The 25,960-nt window shown below is 38.6% G+C and overlaps 1 protein-coding gene across 5 annotated transcripts in view; it reads left to right on the top strand.

The window, feature by feature from the left end:
* Positions 1-25,960, top strand: part of LOC106069686 (plexin-B-like) — a 237,934-nt gene that overhangs the window by 88,733 nt on the left and 123,241 nt on the right. For 4 of the 5 annotated variants that reach the window (XM_056025494.1, XM_056025495.1, XM_056025497.1 and 1 more), the window contains exon 5: positions 14,226-14,477. The gene's annotated coding sequence lies outside the window, so the exon portion shown is untranslated. Of the gene's footprint in view, positions 1-14,225; positions 14,478-23,434; positions 23,640-25,960 lie in introns of those variants that run through there. The other variant, XM_056025498.1, reaches the window with a different exon arrangement.

Below are 25,960 nucleotides of genomic sequence, written 5' to 3' on the forward strand. Positions count from 1 at the left end.
TTTTCGCAATTCGTTATGCTGTATTCCATGGCATAACCTTTATACTCTTTTCCCTGGCTACCTAAAGCATGATAAGGTAGCACTTGTGGGAACATTGCATTTGTTTGAGAGAAAGAAGCTCTGGAGAAAGATCGAGAGAGAGAGAGAGAGAGAGAGAGAGTAAAGAATAGAAATACATATTGATAGAGAGAGGACTATGTATTCTTCTCCTATGGAAGAGAAACGGATCTCTACCTCCTTCTGCTTGCCAAAAGTTACGGGCGCTGAAGGGCTCACACACGGGGCGGTTACGACACTCTGACACGGTGGTGGCGCTTCCCAAGAACGCTCCCTTCGTGTGAGAAAGCCATAAAATATTTAGAGATTGAGAAACAGGAGGAGGGGTGGGGAGTGGATGGAGGGAGAGAGGGAGGGAGGGAGGGTGGGGAGAACGTTGACAGACTGGTGAGGGACTTTTGAGTTACAAAGAGAAAAACTCGAAGAGCAAAAGTCAAAAGTAAAAAAAAAAAAAAAGATAAAATTGTATGCTTAAGTCTTTCAAATACTTATATTTTAGGTCGAAATGGTTAGCCCGCAAATCTTTGAACCGCCTGTCATTGGACCGCTAGTCGTTTGACCGCTTGTCATTTGTCAGCTAGTCATTGGTCCGCTAGTTATTGGTCCGCTAGTCATTGGATCGCTAATTATTGGACCGCTAGTCCTTCTACTGCTAGTTATTGGACCGCTTGTATTTGGGTAAATTGGACAATTTTTTGCAGCAATGAAAGAAATTGGAAACCCTAAATAAAATCTAGCTTGATCTAGGTTATTTCAATACTCAATTCTCTATTTCATCAATTTTGTTTTTTAAATTTCAAGTTTATTCTGAACAACAAATTTGCTGTAAACAACAAATTTACTTTCCCCACGAAGTTTACTTTAAACATCGTGCTTCCCGGTACTTTACCAAATTTTTAAAATTCCTTTTTAGCTAGCAAACTCTACATGGGTGAGTGGACACGGAACTCGAAAACGGCTCTTATGATTTTCATAGAATTTCGACAGTCGGTGTTTATCATTGGGAAAAAATTACAAGCTAATTGGTTACACAAGGTAAAAAAATCTGGTTTGATCGTTATAATTTTTCAAACTATAATTATCTTCAAATTAAATTTGAACTCGAGATCTATATCTTGAACACGTCATCGGATATTCTCGCATATATTCACTAGAAAGTTCAATAAGGATGACGAAAGTGTTTATCATAAAGTATTGAGATAGCTAAAAGCAAAAACAGTTCGGGAAAAAATACTTCTAATCGCAAAGATTTATTAGTGTTAGTCTAAGTCCGTACGTAATTTAATGACATGACTGATTCAAACTAATTGATATTTTCTTTATTTTTCTTATCATGTTTTATTTATAAGTCTTAAGCAGCATGACCTGCCTGGTCGTGCGGTTTGTGCGCTGGACTGTCGTTCAGATTTATCGATGCTCCCGGGTTCAAACCCTGCCCGCTCCCATCCCCCGTCGTCCTGCGGCAGGTTTGGACTAGGAAGTAATTATCTTCAACTCTGAAGGAACATCCGAAACATGTAAAACATTTTACAAACACCTAACTAGAATCTTCTATACCATATCTTTTAACTAGATCCAGTATTGCTATCTACCCTTCTCTCGTTTAATGTCTGGGTGTGTATTATTTCACTAGAATTTTATATACTGTGAGTAGATTTATACAATGGCGTAATCATGAATTTTTTTTTATCAATTGTTTATTAGTTATGAATAAAGTGAAGTTCCCCTTTACTTTCCCCCAACTAATGTCAGGTACCCATTAGAGCTGGGTAGACTCAGAGTCGCCCAAAGATCCCGCAATTTAAAAAGTCCAGTCTCCACGAAGATTCGAACCCCCCCCCATCCGGTTCTGAAGCCAAGCGCTTCACTGCTCAGCCCCTACGCCTCCAGTGACTAGAATCATCTAACTTATAGAAAGACGTCAGCCTTATAAGTGAATAGGACGAAGCAAAACGTTGCTTGTTCTATGCCGTCTTTTTTTGTTCATTTCACCAACACAAGTTCCCCCCCCCCCACACACACACACCCACACACCCACACACCTTTTCCTAGAGTTTTTTTTCCCATACCAGTTTTTTAATTTTTTTTTTGTTTTGTTTTGTTTTTAAATCCAAGTTTTATTTCTACTCTCCTCATTCTAAGATTATTTATAGCAGTACAAATCCCCCAAGGAGTGGGGGGGGGGGGGGGGTCGCGCGACGCCTGTACGTTCGGTTTCACATCTGTGCAGTCTCACCGGACACGAGCGTCACCATGGCAACGTGTCTTTAATGACAAGCCTGGTGTCCACCAGAAAACTACCCCCCCCCCTCTCTCTCTCCTTTCTCCGCCCTTCACACTTCTCTTAACCTTTTCTCTCCCCTCCCAACTGGTAAGTCCCCCCCCCTCCCCCCGCAGATATTTTGAGTGAACTTGTTATTACTCTGTAGACTGTACTTTGTCATTGTGTTATAGAGCCTATCAAACATGGTCGTGTACCAAGGTGGGGTGGGGGAAAAGGGCGGGAACTGTCTCATAGGGTGTCATTTCCGTTTATTTAGTTATTTGGTTTTACTTCTGCTTCGCTATTACATCATTCTTTTATCACCATGTCTTATTGCATTGTTCTTTATTACTATGTCATATTGCATCATTCTTTATAATCTCGAAATATTGCAACCATGTCATATTATTGCATGGGTAAAATATTATTGAACATAAGTGCAGCAAAGATGGTCAGATTTCGTGGGATTTCTTTTTTTAATCTGTAACTGTATCTAATCTAAAAATTTCAGAATCGTGTCCTATTCTATGTTTATTTTTAGATGAAAGGGAGAGAACTAAAATCTACTAATAATATTAAACTTTTTTTTATCGTTCCAAGGGCTCCAGTTTAAACACACACACACACACACACACAACATTAAAACAAATATAGAGTGATGTGTACTGATGCACTTTACGTGTGTAGATTTTAGAGTTAGCTGTTGATACAGTTATCAGCTTTATCAACTTAATTGCATGTTGACCTTAGTTCTAAGGTCGCTTTTCTACGTACTGGCTGGTGTGTCAGATTTTGGGCAAAAGTACAAAGTGAGATCAGTGGCGTAGCTAGGGTGGGGGAGAGGGGGGAGTCCAAATTTTAAAAATTCCCCCCCCGGGGCCACACTTAAGGGGTCCCCCAAATGAGTGTCCTAAATGTGTTTTTACATTAAATATTACACCATTATCTCATGTCGTGATGTCGAATGTCTAAATGCTGGGGCCCCAAAGAGGTCAAGCCCCCCCCACCACCCGGGCCCCCAAATCCCTAGCTACGCCACTGAGTCAGATGATGATATCGCAAAAGGGCTAGCCAAATCGCGATTTGGCCTGGAGCTCTCAACGACTGTACGTGATACATGCAGAAGACTTCCATACACTGTTTCGGCACTTGCGCCTGTTTCGTTCTGTGTTGACCTACTCCAGAATAAATCCCCCTTTAATTATATGATGTAAAGTTATAATCCAATAAGCAGAACAGTGATCAGGCTAACCTCTCCAGTGACGACATAGGAGGTGGCTATAGATAGAGGACGTCCATTATCTTATTTGCAGCAGAAAAGTAAACTTATTAAAACAGAAAGTCTGGAAGCGTGACGACATGCGCACTGATGCAATAAAAAAAAAAGGGATGGGGGTGGGGAGTGAAGCAAACTTTCCTTGCCAGATTTTTCACAATTTTGATTTATTTTTTTATCTAAATTTTGTAACTAATGAAGATTTCAATCTGTTACTTGAGATGCAGGTGTTGATCTGGTGAGTTGGTACTTTCTCTTCCATGTCTACACCTCCCTTCGGGAAATATCTTCATTTTGTTAATTTTTACGATGGGCGTCGGCTTGTTTTTACCAAAATTAAAGAAAAAAAAACATGTTGAAACTTTTTTACCTCACAGACAGACAGACAGAGTGAGTTGATATGAGCTTTGTAAAAGTCAAGTCTTCTCCAGAATAAATCCCCCTTTAATTATATGATGTAAAGTTATAATCCAATAAGCAGAACAGTGATCAGGCTAACCTCTCCAGTGACGACATAGGAGGTGGCTATAGATAGAGGACGTCCATTATCTTATTTGCAGCAGAAAAGTAAACTTATTAAAACAGAAAGTCTGGAAGCGTGACGACATGCGCACTGATGCAATAAAAAAAAAAGGGATGGGGGTGGGGAGTGAAGCAAACTTTCCTTGCCAGATTTTTCACAATTTTGATTTATTTTTTTATCTAAATTTTGTAACTAATGAAGATTTCAATCTGTTACTTGAGATGCAGGTGTTGATCTGGTGAGTTGGTACTTTCTCTTCCATGTCTACACCTCCCTTCGGGAAATATCTTCATTTTGTTAATTTTTACGATGGGCGTCGGCTTGTTTTTACCAAAATTAAAGAAAAAAAAACATGTTGAAACTTTTTTACCTCACAGACAGACAGACAGAGTGAGTTGATATGAGCTTTGTAAAAGTCAAGTCTTCTCCATGATTCGAACCCGCAACCCCTCAGCTAAGGAGCCAAGCTTTACACCAGATTGTAAACTATAAAAATAACTTTAAAATCGAATGATACATTTTCGTTACAAATAATATACGTACTTCCAATAATAAAACTATTCCCAACCTAATAGTCAGAAAATAGGCAAACACACAAAATACCCATTGGAAGGATCATTGATCAGAGGAGAAGTTATTTCCCTTGTTTACGCTGTAATGTTCGTGTGTCAAGGAATCCTGTAAAGATTTGAACCGAGCTTATCACGGGACTGGAGGGCTGAATCCCATCACAGGACTCGTCGCCTCATTAAAACATCCCGGAGGAAAACCAGCCTGTGCTCCATCGGCGTCTCCCTGATGTTTTAGGAAAACATTTTTGCGGGGGTAGTGCGGGTGGCGTGAGGACCGGGTGCCATGGGGGTATGAGTTGGTTCACCAACAGGCAACTCTCACGCTGTGAATGCAGGGGCGTATCTAACATTGAAGGAACAACCAGTCGGCCACTTAGTCCTTGTTTTGACCAGTGGCGTCGCGAGCCAAACTATCTTGGGGAGAAGGGTTAGAGAAGAGGGGGAATTTGTGTGTGTGGAGGGAGGGGGGGGAGGAATCAAGAGATCATTAACTCTTTTCTTCCTAAAACTCTCCCTCTGAATGTTAAAGTCAGGGACACCAAATCATTTTTTTAATCGATGATGGTACATGTATAAGGTGTAGAATTGTAGAATAGAGAAGTCTCTACAGCAGCGGTTCTCAACCTTTTAAGCTCGGCGACCCCTCTTTACAATCCCCACACTCTGCCGCGACCCCACCCACTCCGCTCAGACACACAGGCAATAGAAGTATAGACAAAACTATTCATTTTTTCGATGGTCTCTGGCGACCCCTGGGAAATCGTCAATCGACCCCTAAGGGGGGTCGCGACCCACAGGTTGAGAACCCCTGCTCTACAGTAAGGCGTAGTTAGCACAAGTGCCTACTATAGCGCGAAGCCTTGTTATAGTATTACTTGATTTTGGCTCATAATAATAATAATAATAATAATAAATAGAGGGGGGCGGTACTGAGTTAGAGAGAAAAAGGAGTGTGAAAGAGAGTGTGAACGAAAGAGAGAGCGTGTGAGAGTGAGAGACAGTGAGAGAAAAAGCGAGTAAGAGAACAAAGTAGGTCCTAGACCTCAAGACAATTCAAGACATTACTGAACGTAGAAATACAGTGCTCAAAACCTTGCTAGCTTCATTTACAAAATTCATTAGTTTTAAGTTCATATTATAGTCTGGATCAATTATTATTAGAATATTTTTTTTCTTCCATTTCTGTTCAGATTCTGTTAATCAGATTACTTTATCAAAATAACTCTCTCTCTCTCTCTCTCTCTCACACACACACACATACACACAGCAGACTTAATTAGCTCAGGTTAATAATACGGAGAAACCTCCGCGAGAAATTCTGCCTTAGCGATGTCTGAGACGCTGAAGCAAGAACGAGGCTATGACGTCAACTGTAACCCAACATGGCGCTCTCTCTTACCGAGTTCAATCCGCGGGCAAAGTGCATTTTCTATAATTATTACTATCCATATACACATCATGCGTATCCCTGCAGATTGTACAAGTTCGTAATAGCACATGTGTCAATGTAGTCTTTTTCTTCTTTAAAAATACGAGGGCGTTGTTATTAAATGATGTCGGGGGGGGGGGGGGGGGTGGCAGCGGGAAGGTATGATGCGGGGGACCTTCAAGAAGTTCCAATTACAGTCCAGAGCGCATACCGCACTACCCAGGCAGAAGGAGGAAAAGCCCGTAGTTTTCCTTAAATACAAGGCCTTGTTACCTATCCAATAGTCGTTACAGTTGAAGTAAAATTTCAAGGGTGATTTGAGGCAGGTTGGGGCCCTAATTAATTAAGTTGTTTTATATAGCAGAAAGGGAGCTAAACCTTGCCCATTTTCAGAGAAATTGCAGTAATTAACGGCTCTTTTCCTTAGATAAGCTCTATTTTTTTCAAAAAGTATTTTTTTTCTTTTGCCTTTCTTACATACAGATAATAGTGTCTATCTTCCTTCGCTACTAACATACTTAACTCTTTCTCTGCGTTATTATTTTCTCGTTTCGTTAGTATTATTCGTTTCGCTCATTTGTATTTCACTATCCCGTTATGATTAAACTTCAATAACTTTTTTGTTTGTTATCAGAAAATGTGATATCTTGGTATTAAATTGTAGGAAAAAGCACGTTCTTTTTACACAACACAAATTCAAGTTTATAAATCAAAAAAATCAATTTAGTTTAATGTGAGTCGAATCAACATTGGCATCATCAATAAGGAGAAAAAGAGTTAAAGTTTTTATTGTCTTCGACCCTCTATTGTAGCTCTGTCATTAGTGAGACTGACATTTCAGGCCCGTCTCTCTTTTGTTTGACTCCGCCATAAGCCTTACACCACGTGATACATAATGACGTCATTTACGTCTGCTCCCAGTCGTCTAAGTGGAAATAAAAATACCTCGGCCTTGTGGGGAATGAAATTTATGAAGATTTGAACATGTGACAGGATTCTCATCTCTCATTGGTTACGTCTGCTCCTGCATGGTAGGAAGGACAACTCGTCTGTATTTTTCTTTTGATTTGCAATATTTCGTCATAAAACGGTGTGGGGAGAGAGGGGAAATCTTGGTGGTTGAGATGTAGCCACTAATCTACGAACGTAAAGGGCATCAAGTTCGAATATATTTATAAGCCAAGATTTTTAGGTTTAGATTATAACGTTATTCCAGACTTTATCTTATCTTATATATGGAAGATAATTACGCCCTACGCATTTCATGTGTCAATCTAGTCACGCATGTTAATCAATGACTTAAACTCTGCCTAGTTGTTGGTTTTCCTGGCTGATTCAGGCAACCCATTCCATTTTCTAATGCCACTAGGGAGGAAGACCTTTGCCAGTTCTGATGGTACTTGACATTTACTGGAGGAGACTCAAGTCCGACATTGTGCTAGCTACTCGATCATTGTTAGTTGAGCACAGAAACAGCCTAAAAATATTACTTCACTTTGATTAAAGTATTTGTAATTTTCCAAATTATTTGGTCAAACCGCAATTAATAAATTTCACTTATATTTAATTAACGGATATTCTCTATACAAATTTCAATCCCAGCTAACTTAGCGGCGGAAGTTAATGTATGCAAAAGAAGAAAGTCAAAGTAAGAAAACAAAATATTGTGGTGTATAAGAACTATGATAAGGGGATATCACCAGCTATGATAAGGGAGGTATCACCAGCTATGATAAGGGGGGTATCACCAGCTATGATAAGGGAGTATCCAGCCGTCTTATTAAATGATATATAATCAAATAACCCCAAAAATAAGGCTTAACTACAGTGATTAACTACAAAACCGGACCTGGGAATGAAAGACCAGAAAATTGCTTGGTTTCTTGTTCGGGGGATGAAACTATCTATCCATCAACCTCTGGTACATCCCCTCTCCCAATAAAAAAAAAACACACACACATACACACACACACACATACAGCACTTGAACACACTTCCTCTCCTACACGCGGCTTTAGTCGAAGCGAATCCATCTTGAAGGCGGGCCGGGCTCTGAAAAGCCACCACAAGGGGAGGTAAAGCTCAAATATTTATACCTATTATATAAGCAGACGATCTTGTCCATTAACTGATAAACTCCTCGGTGTTGCTTGCCGGGAAATTTAGTTCCTTTCACGTGCGAGGACTTAGGCTTTCTTTCTGTGGGAAGGGGCGATGGTCTTATTTTGAACCTGTGGGTGTTCCAGAAGTGTGAGTGGTAGGTGTACAGCACGAGCCTCCGTGACCCACCCCTCTCTTCATCTGACACCACTTTTTTTTTTACTGTCTGTGGAAACGTCTGCAAGTCAATTTAATTTTATACATTGAAAGGAAAGATCCATGATAAGGGCTTCAGTTGTCGGATCACAGCCTCATCCGCATTTACCCCACAAAAAAAAATCAGCTTCACCAGTTAAAACTGTACGTCTGCTAAGATAGCGCGCTTGAAGTCTCATCGTGACATCCCATTGCAGCTTCATCTAGGTCACGTGTGTACAGATGGAATGCTCTTCTAACTTTTTGGTTAATTTTCGCTCATTAGCCGTAAAACATCAGACAACATCATGACTTTTGGAAGAGAATACGTTTGAAACATAGCACGTGGCTAGAGCCGGCTCTTACAGGTGTCCCATATCTGAGACTAATATTTGTCCAGTTTAAAACGTCAAACATTGATGACTTACGCTATAATGAAAAGGCTTATTATAATCGCGTGTGTTTATATTTAGAGATAAACACCATGCCAGTAGAGTTACGAGGTGCAGCGACAGATTGCGGGCACACTCTAATATCTCCTTTTTAAAGTTTTTTTTCGCAAAACTTTGTAACAAAGATTTTCACCGGATCATCAAACAAAGACTATAACATTTGTAATTAGCGCTCGCCCAATTACAACATTTATCTATTAACATCACGCCTGGTCAGTGCACAGATTTGTTTGAATGTTTCACTTTTTTTTGTTGTTGTTTTGTTTTGCAAAATTAAAGAAAAAAAAAACAGCACTTTTAATGTTTAAAGGGATTAAATTATTTCCTGCTCGTGTTTCTCACGTTCTGTGACGTCATTTCACGTCCATCTCCCACCCACATCGGTAGCCCTGGCCTAATCAATCGTTATTGCCTAACCTCGTCAACAAGGGGCGCTAAGTTTTAAATATGTACTATGCCTTGGGTTGTAGCCCTTTTTTCTTCCAGACATTATCACCCAGTTCCCTACGAGACATCGCTTTACCTGGCCAGGTCAGAAGATGTAAATCTAATTAGCCAGCTAATTACCTTTTCCCCTTCTTAACAAGATATCTAACCGCCTTGGTTTATTTTTTTTCTCGTTCAAGCTAGTTATTAGTAAAAATAGGAATTCGGGAATTTCCGTTTTGTTTTTGTTTTGTTTTTCAATACGTACAAACATACACATTTAGAGAGAGAGAGAGAGAGAGAGAGAGAGAGAGAGAGAGAGAGAGAGAGAGAAATCGGGAATTTCCGATTTTTAAATATTTTTTTTTTTTTTTGGTTTAGTCTTTAAATACACGTACAAACATACACATTTAGAGAGAGAGACAGACAGACAGACAGACGAGAGAGAGAGAGGGGGAAGTTTTGGATTTTATGTCTTTATAAGGATGTTATTATTGTAGTGAATTATTTTGAAGTAGAAAGCACATTAATGTAAGCTTAATTGTTATTTGGGTTGCTACTCTCTTTTTTTGACATGTCTCACAAATTATTTATATCGCTCTTGGCTACACGTCTGGAACGATGCCATTCTAAATGGACACCCGGCCTTCTTATTAATAACACTTTAAGAATCTTTATTTTCTAGCATACATCAGTTTTTGCAAATGACGTCAGTTGTCGGTCTGATTAGAATTAGATCTTTGGAATCTTTGGGTTTCTGTTTTTTTTTTTTTGCCTCTGCCTTTTTTTAGGGAGGGGGGTGTCTTTTTTTTATATAATAAATAACTAATAATAGTTATAATAAAATATTTAAACATCCAAAAGGATGAAATATATCATTTAATAACAATTAAACATTTTACATTATAATGACTTTTTAAAAAATTTCACGTCTCCCTTACTTGAGAAGCTCGTGTGTTTCAGTGTTATTCTTTTTCTTATCTTATCTTATATAATACAGACGTTACTTCAAAAAAGAAGATGATTGCGTCCTACGCGTCATACATTTAGTCATGCATATTAACCAATGACTTAAATTCTGCCAAGTCACTGGTTTTCCTGGCTAGCTCAGGCAATCCATTCCATGCTCTCATAGCACTAGGGAAGAAGGAGTATTTGTACAAATTTGTCCTAGCATATGGGACGAGGAATGTGCCTTTTTTCCTGGTGAATTAGGAACATTTTATTGTCATCTTTTAACTATTTGGATAATTATTTAGTCACAGGGAGTCTTTCAGTATCACTTTCGTTGGATTTTGGTTCTCATACATTTGTATTATTAATTAGAAAATAGGGAAAGTTTTTTTTTTTTTTTTTTTTTTTTTAGGATACCTCAGCTTTTTAGCTTTTGACTTGTCGAGCTGTTTGCATCCTAGAAATCCTTGGGCTTTTGCCTCTTTTCTTTGCCTCTTTTTTGGGCATCGCCTCTTTTTTTTGGGCTATTTGCCTCTTTATTGGGCTTTTTTTTTTAAACAAAAAGACACATATTATTGGTAAGGGTACAAATTAAATACTTACATTTTAAAATACAATGATTGCAAATATGGCAATGGAAATAATTACATTTAAGTTGTCATAACATTTTTACTTGCTTTGTACAAGTTTTTCATCATATGGCTTTTTTTTTTTTGTGTAATAGCATATGATGAATAAATTTTAAATATAAGATACTTACTTTAATGTATATAGTTAGAATGTCAGCAATAAGAAGTAATTTTTATTATGACGCTTTTTTTTTTTTTTTTTTTTTTTTTTTTTTTTAAAGGAAACCTCAGAATTTGCGCTATTCAGTTTTAGCTTTATCATCATAGGAATCCTTGGGCTTTATGCCTCTTTTCTTTGCCTCTTTTTTGGGCTTTATATACCTCTTTTATGGGCCATCTTGCCTCTTTTGTGGGCTTTTTTTTTAATATGTTTTTATTTGTAAGTTATCATAATTCACAAGTATTAAATCATAAACAATTGAAAAGTGATTAACCTAAAAATATAATAACAGTAATAGAAATATTATTTAATATCAATGACAGTATATGGTATTACTCTGTGTCATGACCAAGTAATGTTATTTTTTAAAGAACTAATTCAAAGATAGTAAGTTTCTATTCTGGTTTGGGCCAAATGGCATAAACAATTATTTTGGGTAAATTATATCAATAATATCTACACATAAAAAATTGGTGACTAGTCTGTCTTGTAATATACTACTTTGATTGACATTGTATTATTTATTATGCTATCCTATGGGCGTAGCCAGGATTTTTTTTAAGGGGGGGGGGCGGTGAACTCCTGACTCCGCCCATGTGCCATATTATTGGTATATATATATATCTCCCACTTTCTCTAAAATTGTACGGTTCTTTTTTTTTTGCCAAAGTATATTGTGTCTTTAAAGACACATTTAAAAAGTAAAGTTCCCCCTTTTCAGACCTTGTGGTCTATAGGGCAGATGATGTAAAGGTCACCTGTTTCTGTTGCATACGGTTAACGAGGATGTCATGTAGCCAGCACAATGATCAACCGGCTTTACTTTTCCCCAACTAACGTAAGGTATCCATTAGAGCTGGGTGGACTCAGATGCGCCCGAAGATCCCGAAATTGAAAAACCCAGTCTTCACCAGGATTCTATCCCCGAACCCCGAAGAGATTAGAGACAGGGTTGCTACAGAGAGTGGACCCCACAATGGCCTGCTAACTATCTAAAAAAAAAACGCGAACTAAAACTCTATGGTCATATTACAAGGTCTTCGGGGATTGCCATGACCTTTTGTTCCGGGAACAATACCAGGAAAAAGGAGAAGAGGCAGACAGAGAAAGTGCTGGGAAGACTAGATACAAGAGTGGACGGGCTTGTCGTTGAAAGAGGTTCTATCCAAGGCAAAAGACAGAAAGGAATGGAGAGAGACGGCCGACGAAACTTGCGTGATGCCCCAACGGTCCAACAGACCATGGGTTAGGTGAAGGTGGTGACATTGTGTGTGTGGTGTGTGTATGTGTGTGAGAGCGAGAGTGATAATGATGAGGATGATGATGGTCTGAAAGCGCAGCACTGGACTCGCTCTTAACACATCACGAAATGCACAGCTAATAGTGAAAGAACAAATATTCACTTTGGCTGCATATTTCTTTTCAAATGCCCAATAATCTCCCTTGGCAATATTCAGGGGACACGGTATTAGCAGCCAATTTGGAATTGTGTCCCTTTGGGGAATCCGTGTTCAGTTTTTAGTGATAGATAGATATTTTTTTGTAATCTAGTTCTGACGCATGACATTGCTGTTACAATATTACGTTTTAAGACTGCGTTTAATACATGATCAATTCTATGTTGTACAGTTGGGTGATCTTTTATATGTGTTGAGTGTTAGTTTCTATCCCTCAGACCCCCTCAGTGTTTAGATCCTGATTGATGTCTTCAATAGATACAAATTCATAATGCATATTTCTTATTTCATATGTTAGGGCAAGTCCTTTATTTTCCCCAGTGCTATTAGAGCATGGAATGGGTTGCATGAATGGGTTGCCTGAATGGGTTGCATGAATGGGTTGCCTGAATGGGTTGCCTGAATGAGATACTACGGGGACTTGGCAGATTTTAAGTCACTTATTAGCATGCATACATTGGTATGACAAAGTAGAAAACACCAAACTGTGGGAGATGAGTGGACAGAAAAATATAGAAGTGCAGATCTTAGAGAGGAAGTGGAGATGGATTGGTCACACCCTTAGAAAAGATACCAGCAACAGAGCTAGGCAGGCCTTAGAGTGGAACCCCCAGGGAACAAGACGCAGAGGAAGACCAAAAAGAACATGGCGACGCAGTGTACTTGAAGAAGCAGAGAAGACCGGGAAGAGCTGGGACACCATCAAAAAGCTAGCAAGAGACCGTGGAGAGTGGTGTGTTTATGTCGAGGCCCTATGTTCCATGAGGAACTAGCAAGAGACCGTGGAGAGTGGCGTGTTTATGTCGAGGCCCTATGTTCCACGAGGAACTCAAAGGAGTGATGATGATGATGATGATGATGATGATGATGATGATTAGCATGCATGAGTAGACTGACACAGGGCTACGCGTATGACGTAAATATCTTCTCTTTTGAAGTAACGTCTGTAATTAATAAGATAAGATACTCAAACATCACTATTAGCGTTGTTGAATTCTCTCCCTTAATGTGTTAAATAAGCGAAAATAATAAATGATCAAGATGTTGAGACGTTAATTTATATCAAGTATAATTTATTTCAGAGGAGCTGTAGCTAAGTGGTAAAGTGGTTGGCTTCCGGACCGAGGGTTCCCGGTTACAAATCGGGATCTTGAGGGCGCTTCTGATTCAACCCAGCTCTAATGGGTACCTGATCTTAAACTGGGAAGGGTAAAGCCGGTTGGTCGTTCTGCAGGCTGCTAGTCATACCGTGGGCCACAAGAAACATTATTTACATCTTCTGCCCCATAGATTGCAAGACCTGAAAGGGAAACCTAAAACACTACTAACATTTATTTCATCACGGCACAGACCTTGTTCTCAAAATACTCCCAAATTCAGATATAAAAAGCATCAATCTAAAAAAACAATAAGTTTACAAAAGCTTTGCACCGTTGGCTGCGTGACCTGTTGTGTATTTTGATGTTCCTGGTTCGAACCCTCCCTTCTCCATTCTTTAAAAGGTTTCAGCTAAAGTGTAATGATAATTTCTGAACAAACTTTCTACGATTTAAAGTTCGAGTCTTTGTTTTAAACATTCTATACACGTCAATAAATATTTAACGTTTCAATTCTTTCCGGAGTTGGTTAATGATGTTGGATTCTTGTTTACTTCTATCTCAGATTACAATTTCATTATTTCCTAACATTTTTATTCTAATGGCATTTTTTTGTTTTACTTTTGACATTTCAGAATTTTCGGTCCAGATCTAGAGTTTCATCTCGAATCACAGTTAGTTTACTGCAAAGGGAATTCTGGAACCAGAAAAGACAATATTTGGATTAACCTTTTCAACCTAAAAATCTGGCCATACAGTTTGTATTTCTCATGTGGATACTAACAAGTGTTTTTCTATTCGATAATTCTTCGAGGATCATATAAGGAGACTTGCCAGATAGGAAAATTCATTCTATATATGAAAAATCGTATTCGCATTTACTAAAGGTAAGAGTGGAATTATATTCGCTATAACTATTATGTTTTTTTACATCTTTGGATTTAAAGAAAAGCCTTCCATACCTTTAATAATTATGTAATTAATTAATGGGATAGTTTCCCACTGCTCAGAGGCGTAGTGAGCAAAACGTGCGCCCGTGGCAAGGTACTTCATTGGCGCCACCCCCTCCATTTTCCATGAACATCACATAAAAATATAGGCTGCGTGTGTCGCCCCCGTAAGGGTGGCGCCCGGGGCATTGTGCACCCTTGCCCCCCTCACTACGCCTCTGCACTGCTGTTTATCTTTGGCAGCGGGAAGTAGCAGTCTTTCATTGACAGCACCGTAATTCTTTGACATTATTCTTTTTTTTTTTCCTGGTAATGTGCCCTGTAGAAAGGACTTAGCGCTTTTGTGGACCTTGTAAGATGGCCGTACAATCTTGGCTTGCAATGTTTTAGTTGCTGTTTTTTTTTGTTTGTCTTCTTTTATAATGGTCAGATGGTACTTACCTGGCCCTATTGCCATTGTGATCCTTAGCGCTTTTGTGGACCTTGTAAGATGGCCGTACAATCTTGGCTTGCAATGTTTTAGTTGCTGTTTTTTTTTGTTTGTCTTCTTTTATAATGGTCAGATGGTACTTACCTGGCCCTATTGCCATTGTGATCCTTAGCGCTTTTGTGGACCTTGTAAGATGGCCGTACAATCTTGGCTTGCAATGTTTTAGTTGCTGTTTTTTTTTTGTTTGTCTTCTTTTATAATGGTCAGATGGTACTTACCTGGCCCTATTGCCATTGTGATCCTGTTTGGATTTCCTCATTTGTGATGTGGTCTTTGTAAGGTGGTGCATAGAATCATTCCTATAAATAATGCTGAAAAAAAGAGTTGATTAAAAAGAAGAAGATTTTTTCTCTATCGGGAATATATATCACTCTCGTCTGCTAGTACCTTCTATCTTTATCTTTGCCCTAAACTCTCGTCATCAGTTTCAGTCAGAAACATAACTTTTTGGGTTCTAGATTATATAAATGCCCAATAATGTCATTCCGGTTTATCGGACTACATTGGAACGCAAACCGTTTTGGTCATAATAACAATAACCTGCTGGTCTGATTAACAGGATTCGCATTATAAATAGAACATTTAGGTACTTTAGAATTCGATACGAATATATACGAATAATCGGCTGGCCCGATTAACAGGATTCGACCAGATAAACACAAAACAAAAAAAAAAAAAAAAAGATCTAAAATCAAGTATCCAGTATCTATCGTAAGCGCAACTTTAAAGTTTTACCAGTGGCGTTTTCATTACGCCAGACTCTCACGTTCGCTGTGGCAGACGATTCGGGAAGACTGTTCTATTATCTGATTAGGGGTGACAGGGTGTCGGACCTTTGTGGCTACTGACATCCCGCGCGAAACTTAAAATAAAAATGAAACAGACATTTTTATTACTGGCACACACGCAATGAAACTCGGTGGTGGTGCCCCCCCCCAGCTCCCCCCCCCCCCCCCCCACCCCAACATCTTTAGTTATTCCCCTTCATCTGTTTTTACTACCCTGTGTGGTCATGTCTAGTCTAGCCCTGTAGGTAGACAAGGGAAACAACTGGATCTCAAGTGTCCGCCAAAACACGTTAAAAAATATATTACAGGCTGAATTGAAAGAGTTCGATCCCCTTGATAATGCCAACTATTCAAACATATTGTGATCGCTTTGGATTTGTGTATTATTGCCTTGTAGCTATTCTAGATTTATATCCAGCGATTCGAAATTAAACAAACAGTGCCAACATTTTCGTTGAATTGAAATAATACATTCATGAATATGGTGTGCACCGTTGTGAATACCAAAGAGTTTCGGTTATAAAACTTGATTTTTAAGATCAAAACAAAAATTTACAAGGAATGCATAAGAAATAATGATGCAATCTAAATGAATCGCAATTATAAATCAACGAATTGGTATATACAATATACAACTGACTCCGAACATTCTTCTCTTCTATATGCATACTTTTTTACTAAGCTTAGGTCTAGAAAATGTAAGAACCGCTCGGGAAAAGACGTCGCTTTAATTATTAGCCTTTAATTATTTCCCCTGATCTATTTGTGCCTAGTTGGTACCATGTCGAGTGACTGAGCAACTTCCGTTGCTATTAGCAACGAGCGTAATCTAGACACGCGTCACGGAGATTACAAATCAAACGTAAGCTTGACCTTGTAATACTAAAGTCTGTTGGTGTTAAAGCCTCTAAGTCTCTTGGTGTTAAAGCCCCTAAGTCTCTTGGTGTTAAAGCCCCTAAGTCTCTTGGTGTTAAAGCCCCTAAGTCTCTTGGTGTTAAAGCCCCTAAGTCTCTTGCTGTTAAAGCCCCTAAGTCTCTTGGTGTTAAAGCCCCTAAGTCTCTTGGTGTTAAAGCTCCTAAGGCTCTTGTTGCTAAAGCCCCCAAGTCTCTTGGTGTTAAAGCCCCCAAGTCTCTTGGTATTAAAGCCCCTAAGTCTCTTGGTATTAAAGCCCCTAAGTCTCTTGGTGTTAAAGCCCCTAAGTCTCTTGGTGTTAAAGCCCCTAAGTCTCTTGCTGTTAAAGCCCCTAAGTCTCTTGGTGTTAAAGCCCCTAAGTCTTGGCAGTGCGTGCTAATCAGAAATATCACAATGAGCACAAATTACAGTTGCCTTAAACCAGCGGCGCCCAAAACTTATCCTTCCTGGGGGGGTCAAATCAATTTCTGACACCCGTACCACAGGCCACACCGACTCAAATCATCTTCGAGTACTTAGGAACTAAGTCACTGCGACGTCACAATGCCGGAGTTTCTAGAGGGCCGGATATCACCGCGTAACGGGCTGGATATTACCCACGGGTCGTAGGTTTGGTTCTCATCATCCACGAGTCTTACTGAACCAAGTTACTGCGGCTTATTCATGTAGGAGTGTTGAGAAGACCGGATATCAGTGCGTTACAGGCTGGATATGACTAGCGGGTCATAGTTTTGGTCATCATTGCATGATTCGATGAAAAATATAGAGAAAAAAATATTTTAATGGATTTTAAAAGCATATAAATATATAAACAGGAGTATATAATATGTTCATATTTTGGGCGATCCTTTGAGATAAACAGACCTCGTTGGGAGCTAAAGGCTAAACAACAACCAAAAAAAAAAGTCATGGCATGCTAAATCTGACATTCTGGGAGCAAGACCGCTTTCTATTAGCAACAAAGGTCACAGTAGACCTTTAATCAGAAGGGCGGGGGGGGGGGAGTTTAAAGGTCAACTGATATTATAGTCACTCGGTGGAAATAAAAAAAAAATGAGGGCGCTGGGGGAGTAAAGAGAGAGCAATAGTTTATCAACAATACGCAAACATTGACGCGGCCCGTGTCTCTGTGGAAAGACATACGCAAGGTTAGCTTCCGCGGCCCCCTGGATGAGATAAACATCTGCTGTAGACGCCCCTCACCACCCCCCCTCCACCACCCCTCAGATCTCGCTGAGACTAGCAACGCTAAGATTTGTTTGCGCTGAACAAAGTGCTGCTTAATTGTGATAAGTTTTTGTTGTCTTTCAAAGTGATGACAGCTTTTTAGTGATGTGAAGACAAAAACAAAAACAAAAAAAAAGCATAACCCCTCACAAACACGCACACTTTTCAACACTAACACCAAAGGCGTAGCTAGGGATTTTGGGTGACCCGCTGGCTTGACCTCTTTAGGGGGCCCCTCTGCATTTCGACATTCGACTTCATGGCATAAGATAATGGCGAAATATTTAATATTTAAGGTAAAAACAGATTTCGGACACTCCTTTTTAAGGGCCGCCCGGGGGGGGATTTTAAAATTGGGACCCCCCTCCCCACACGTATATATATGCTCACAGAAACGGCAAAGTTTTTCAATAAAATTGTTACGCTGAAAGTTTAACCAGCTTAGATCACGCAGTCTTGTTGTGCATCTTCACACAGCATCTTGTAATCAGTTAAAGCAGCGGTTCTCAACCTTTTAAGCTCGGCGACCCCTTTTTACAACCCCCAACTCTGCCGCGACCCCCCCCTTCCCACACACACACACACAGCAATAGAAGAATAGACAAAATACAATCCATATTTTCGATGGTCTTAGGCGACCCATGACAGATCGTCAATCGACCCATCATGGGGTCGCGACCCACAGGTTGAGAACCCCTGAGTTAAAGACAGACAGACAGACAGACACACACACACACACACACACACACAAGCAAAATAAATAAAAAATTAAAAACAAAGCTTATATTGAGTGAAGGGAGCGCAATGTGCAATTGGTAACATATATCTCACTAATATAATTTGTATCTCCCCTTATTTATATAAAATATAATTAATCGCGGCTTAATAATTAACTAATTGATTGATTTTTTTGATCAATTCGTGTGTTGTCATCAACTCTGGAAATTTTTTTTTTATCTTGATCTGATGATGGGATTTGTGTAAAAGAATCCTCCCTGACAGACAGACAAACAGGCGAAGTGATTTAATATAAATTTGGTATATAAGCAATACACGTACTTGCATTTTTTAATACTTTTTTTATGCTTATGGGAAAAAATCAAAGCTAGAATAAAGCAGACATTTTCATTTGAGCGTAAAATACAATATATATATCTAAGTTGGGAATTGTAACTATTTCCTCTTCCGGTTTTCTTAAACCCCTTGGCTTAGAAAAATGAATGTGGACACACACATAAAAACTACACAATAATCAATAACATGAAACTATAAAAAAAAAAAAATTCGGGGGAGGTAATAAGGAAGGTTACAGAAGCGTCAACAGTGTCATTTTTTTTTTCAATTTTTTTTTTTTTTACATTTATAAATCAAACTAAATAAATTTTGTCGACAAGCCATACTTCCATTTTGACTTTTATATAAATCTGTTTAATATTTGCAATTTAAATTTAAGTATTAAGGAATACTTGAATTCAAAAAAGGATTTAAGTACATTTTAATTTGCTTAAATAATTCTTAAAATAACATAAGTTAACGGCCCCAGTATGTTAAAGTGAACAACACCAAATCGTCAACTCGAGTACTATGTACGGGTGCTCCACAAGGTTGTGTACTTTCTCCTGTGCTATACACTCTTTACACTAATGACATAAGAAGCATCTATGACTCAGTTAAACTCATTAAATTCGCTGATGATACTGCCATAGTCGGTCTTATTTCAGGAGACGAAACTCAGTATCGAAGCTCGATAGAAGAGTTTACAAACTGGTGCACCGACAACTTTCTAGAACTGAATGTAACAAAAACTAAAGAACTTATAATAGATTTTAGAAAGAAAAAACAAACTATACGTGAACTGCAAATAAACACTACATCTATAGAACAAGTAAAGGCATATAAATATCTAGGCATTATCATCAACAACAAGCTTTCATGGGAAGACCACCTTGGAACTCTGACAAAGAAAACAGCCCAGCGACTCTTTTTTCTATACAAACTCAACAGTTTTAAATTAAATAAGAAGATACTTGAGACATTTTACGGCGCGACTGTACAAAATCTGCTAACATACGGAATAAGTTGTTGGCAAGGCAACGCCTCATATAAACTGTTGCAACGTCTAGAAAACATCATTAAAAAAGCATCAAAAATTACACTCACAACATTACCACATTTAAAGGAACTTTTTGAACAAACGTGCCTAAGAAAAATCGAAAAAATCTTGGAAGACAACGGCCACCCGCTCCATCAGAACTACGCCAGGTCGTCGCGAAGTGGGCGACTGCTGTCAATCAAAACAAGAACGGATCGGTACAAAAACTCGTTCGTACCTCACTCGGTCAGACTCTATCACCGCCACTCATTGATCAGGGAACATGAAATGCACCAAGATACCTGTGTGTAGTCGCTGAATGAACTCTTTATGTTGTCTGTTGTATTTATGTGTATTTTTCTGTTGTGTTGTCTTTATATGAGAAACGAGTCCTTGTAATCACAACAAATTTCCGTAAGGATCAATAAAGCAGTCTTAGTCTTAGTCTTAGTCTTATTTAATGAATAGAATCTCGTTGATGTAAATTCTTACCTCTAACAGTATTTAGAAGGAATATATAATTTTCTAGACTACTAAAATTTTTGCATATAATTTCTCTTCTCTTGTTATGTCTGTGTTGGGATGGAGAGTTGCCTCCACAGATATTTCAAACATTCATACTGACGTATGGTAAGCCTCACTAATGTGAGAAATGTAAGAAGAGCAGGTACTTCCAGGTGAGAGGGCTAGGTAAAGTTTAAAAAAAAACAACATAGGATAAAAATGTTGGGTTTTACATTCTCACACAGGTGAAATCCGCTGTGTTTGTCTAAGTTTTTAAAAAATGTTTTTCTGAGTGTTTTTTTTTTTCTTTTCCAAAGTATTTTTTTTTAATAAGCATTCAATAGTTTGAAGAAAAATAAAGAGACAGAACTTGGGTTTTTTGTTGGGTTAAATAAAAGCAACTGAAAAAAAATGGGGGCCCGGGGAGGGGGGGGGGAAGAAACGCTTATTAGAGATTAATGTTTGAAACAGAAGGCGGCGTATAAATGGGGTACGGGGGGGGGGGGGGGATGCCCAGGCGCACGAAAAATTCGATATAGAATGATATTGGTTATGGCTCGGGATGAGCTTCGATACTCTTGAGGTGAAGGTGTGAGTTTGAATCTCTGAAAATAGTATTAAAATGTGTGTAAAACAAGAGAGAGAGAGAGAGAGAGAGAGAGAGAGAGAGAGAGAAGTAAAAAGAATAGAGTGAAAAAAAAAAGAATGAATGGCTTGGTAACTGGTAGCTTGGTAACTGGCATCTTGGTAACGTGATACTACCAGCTGTAACGTGGTCCTGAAATAGGTACTTGTGAAAAACGGCCAGTTGTACACATCACGTATCTCTGATCATAACTTACATATGACACTAAGGACTATCGCGATATGGTTCTTGTGTTGATGATAACATGAAGACTCGTAGTACTGTGGGACTAAACAACAACTTCCGCCACGTATTATCACATCCAGCTCACTGACCAAGATAAACAATAAGGCCATGGTTTGTTTGCAGATAGAATAGATTCACTCTTTTTATTATTGTAGCTTTTATTATTGTCACTTTTTTTTTCTGTTGTTATACGTTTTTACAGTGAAAACGTGCTGGAATCGTTTGGGGCTCCAATGTGGACTCTTTCACAACTTCACGCCTCATACACTGTCCGTTCCTTATCACTCATTTATCGTTTCCTGGGTCTTCCTCACTGTCGTCTAATGTACAGTGTGATTTATCTTTTAAAAGGCCTTTTGATAATGTCACTTGACGATATCATCTAAACAGTGACCGAACTATGGCCTGCGGGCTATATTAGGCCCTTGTTACAGTGTTATCCAGCACTTAAACCTCAATGAATGAAGTCGCTATGGCTTAAGTTGGTTGACTATTTTCGTCTTTGATATCTTAATGCCTCTAGAGTGCGAAAAGGCTGTGCGAAATTGGTTGAAGCTTTTGGGCTTTCACTATTCTGATCAAATACTTTCAAACATCCCATAATTTTATACAAAATCTTTTAAATCTTGACTTACTTGACCCATTTTGACTTCCAGTTGAGCACAGTACAGTACCTCGCTTTCAGATTCTGTTCTGAGCAATTTCCGTCAGTTGGGTCCATGTCCATCCTGCCGTCTTTTCTTCTTGGCCTACTGATTTTCATGTTTGCTTTGGTCTTCCAGCCTTTCTCTTCCCCAGGTGGGTTCCAATCTAGGGCCTATTTCGCAATGCTGTCTGCTGTTCTTCGCTTTGCGAGCCCCATTTGAGTCGTACTTTTAACTCGTGCTTTATTTGCGTTACGAACCCAAACTTAGAAAATGTAAGACGATTCGGTCATCTCGGTATTCAACTATATCCAATAGTCTATTTTCAAAACTTTTTCAAATATAATACAAATTTGACATTAATACTTATTATAGGTTAGATGTCTTTTTTTAGATGAAATGTCCCCGTTACTGGAAGCGTCCGCAATGTTTCCTTTAAGATGAACGCAAATCCCAGGGGAGAGAATAGTGAAATGAAATACTGAATTTCATAAAAAAAAAATTAAAATATGTTGCTATTTCTGTCTTTCTTGCTGTTCATATTAAAGTATATATATTTTTATATGTTAAATGATTATTGTAGTGAACATTATCATGTTAATTTTTAATTTTTTTTTTGTAGAGAGTGTCTTCGGATCAGGAAGTTAAATTGTGCTTTTATGTAAAATTGGAATAGCTTTTTATTTTTGCTTATGGTATTACATAAATTGCAGCTATATTGACTTATAATGTCTAAGGTGCGATAATATTATGTGTGATGAACACATACACGTGAAAATCGCAGTGAAAATAAGCTCCATCTAATTATTTGTATATTGTTTGTACTTGTGACATTTAGTTTCCTATTTTAGCACCTTATAGCACCTTTGGTGTCAAAATAAAAAGTCAAATTTTTGTTTTTATTGTCACAAAGTTCTTTTAGTCTCCTCACTGTTTACACCCGATACCTTACGCCCCCCCCCAACCCAAACACATGCACCCGATATCTCACGGCCTCCCTGCCCCCCCTCCCAACACACACACACACACATCCACATTCCCATGTCACATTTTTTTAAGTATGCCATCACTTATCTCCTTTCTTCATGGCCCGTGACACGGGCGACTGACCCAAACTAGCTGTTTGACTAACAAGATGATCCTTGACTGGCTTCCTACCCCCTTCCATCTTCCTTTAAACAGGATAACTAGGTCGCAATTTATCTTTTCCCTTGGTCATCATGTTTCGTCCACCTTCTCCTCACTGACTTTATTTACACCGAAAGAAAAGAATAAGTAAACAATATCGCCTGTGGTCTCCCCTTGTCCCCTTAACCCAGTAATTAAGTGCGTGGCAAAGGATGGCCCTAAATCCCGTTCTATATTTATCTATGGGATATTCCCGGTGTCAGAAGACAAAAGTTATGTGTTTAAATGGTCAGACCTGTAGTCAAGACAAAATAAACTGTTTCATTGTGATATCTATGTAGGCCTACATTCAGTTTTGACTCGGTTCTAAACGGGAATATTTAATTCAAACCTCCAAAATCGGCCATTTAAGTAGTTACTGTGTTTCCTTCGTTATTTATTATGTAAGTAGTATTTTTTTTTATCATTGTTGTTATTAAACATTAATTAAATGCGTCAATGATATTGTTTCTGTATAAACTTTGTATAAGCATCTTCTTAATATCGGATATAGATCTATATCTAGCGCTTAGCGCTGGAAAGTAGTTGGATTTTTTTTATTTTTATTTATCTACTCTGGCAATCTAGGGATGGCTTTCGGTTAATTTGTTAGTCTCACATTTGAGGTGTTTGAGTTCAGATCTCTAGTGATTATGTAGATGTCTGGAGTGAAGAGAAAGGGGAAGTTCTTACTTTTTTTTCTTACTTTCTTTTGTACTTTTTGTTTGTTTTCTTACTTTTTTCCCTCTCATTTCCTTTTTCTTCTTTTCTTATCTTTCTATCTTTCTATTCTCTTTCTTTCTTTCATTGATGTTTCTTTCTTATCTTTTTAGTTTCTCCCTTTTTTATTTCCGTAGTGTCCAATTTTCTTTTAAGTCACATGATAGACCTCCTCCCCACACCCCACCCCACATTCCCTCCACACACAAATTCCCACACAGCATAGAACACTTGGTGCTACTGTGCCTTTGGTGGCCTTACTGGTCAGTTCTAATTCAGCTTTGGCTATCCCATCCCACAGAACACAGCGTACAGTATCTTCTCAGCTCTACGCAAAGCCACCATTCATACAGATGTTTAAGGCAACTTATAGACATTTACCCATATACGAAGTGTTGCATACATTAACAATTCAAATGAGAGCACACCAAATATTGATCGACATTTAGAAATATTTAAAACAAGGCTTCTCGGACACTGCTGCATACTACTGTAGCTGTGAAACATTCTTATTTTGTAATTAAGTAAGGTTCCTTGGTTTATGTTTGTAAAGTAGTAACGTTCCTGGAGTATCCTGGGCTATGTTTGTAAATAAGTATGGTTCCTTGGTTTATGTTTGTAAGGTATTAAAGTTCCCCAAGTTCCCTGGTCTATGCTTGTAAATTAGTAAAGTTCCTTGGTTTATGTTAGCGAAGTAGTAAAGTTTCCCGAGTTTTATGGTCTATGTTTGTGAAAATGTAAAGTTCCTTGAGGTCCATCGGTCATATTATCTGGCAAGTATTTAATTGGTATGAATTTTTTTCGAACCGAATATAACTAATATATAAATTAAAAAAAAATTATGTCCTTAGCTATTGATACATACATTTTATTTCTTGTGAGCATTACAAATCAGCTAGATATTTCCTACGACAAAAAAATGTACATAACTTAAAACGAAAATTGACTCATACAAGACTCAATCCCAGTAGCAACAGACCGTAACGAGATAGAGATCTTAATGGTCGTCTGCTGCAAAACAGCTACAAGATGTCGCCTCCCTTGTCTCGCGCTGAGATCTTCACTTCTGCTCTATCAACTGTATCTAGAGTTGTGCAACACATTTCACACTGTATAACTTAGGTTCAAAGCCTGACCATATCCGGTACTGCGCCCTACGCAATCTGCATACAACAGACGCATATGTAAAGACAATATGGCTCAGCAATACGTGGGTGTCCAGGGGCGCATCTGGGCGGTTAGGGTTAAGGGTTACATCGTTTCTTGCTAGAAAGCTTTGACTCAAATGTCAAAGTTCACAGAAAGTGGGGGCTACTACTCCCTTCATTTCTAAACACAACGTTAAATAATATTATTGTTGTAGATCTGGTGTGGGGTTCATATATTCTGCGGCATTTTACGTCCCAAATGATGATCTTTTCCCTTTGCAACTTCTTATGTGACTAAAGAGACCAATCCTTGATACACAGCCGCGGTCACAGGTTGGGCATATGTAATCATCAGGCGCCGTTGCATTTTCACCCTTTTTTCAACTACTGTTGTGTATGGCATCTGCAATCCGGGACCCTTCCTTGATGCTCGCTCTCCTTGTGGATCTATGGAGTGCCATTTTTTTTCCCAGCTGTTAGTGTTGATTTTGAAGAGCTTCATGTCGCGTTTGCAGACTTGAGTATACCGTGTAAGTGGACGATTCAAATAGTATCACTCAGTAGCTCTGACATTTTTAAAAATTGAAGGGCAGGCGAGTTTCAGATGCCGTCTGCTGCTAATACCGATCAATGACGACGTTGAGTGGATGTAGGTTAAAGACGATTAATTTTAAAACATGGCGGGAGAAATAGGCGCCACTGGATGGAAAGGCGCAAGAGCAGGTTACTCTTACAAAATTAACATCATAGAGTTTTTGATATAATCTTTACATTAACATTTAATTATTCTTTTTTTCGCTCTATATATCTTTCCATTCAAATCGCCTAATTCTCTACACATGACTTATCTCCCCTTA

Source organism: Biomphalaria glabrata, chromosome 4 (genome assembly GCF_947242115.1).
Source record: "Biomphalaria glabrata chromosome 4, xgBioGlab47.1, whole genome shotgun sequence".
Taxonomy (NCBI): Eukaryota; Metazoa; Mollusca; class Gastropoda; family Planorbidae; genus Biomphalaria; species Biomphalaria glabrata.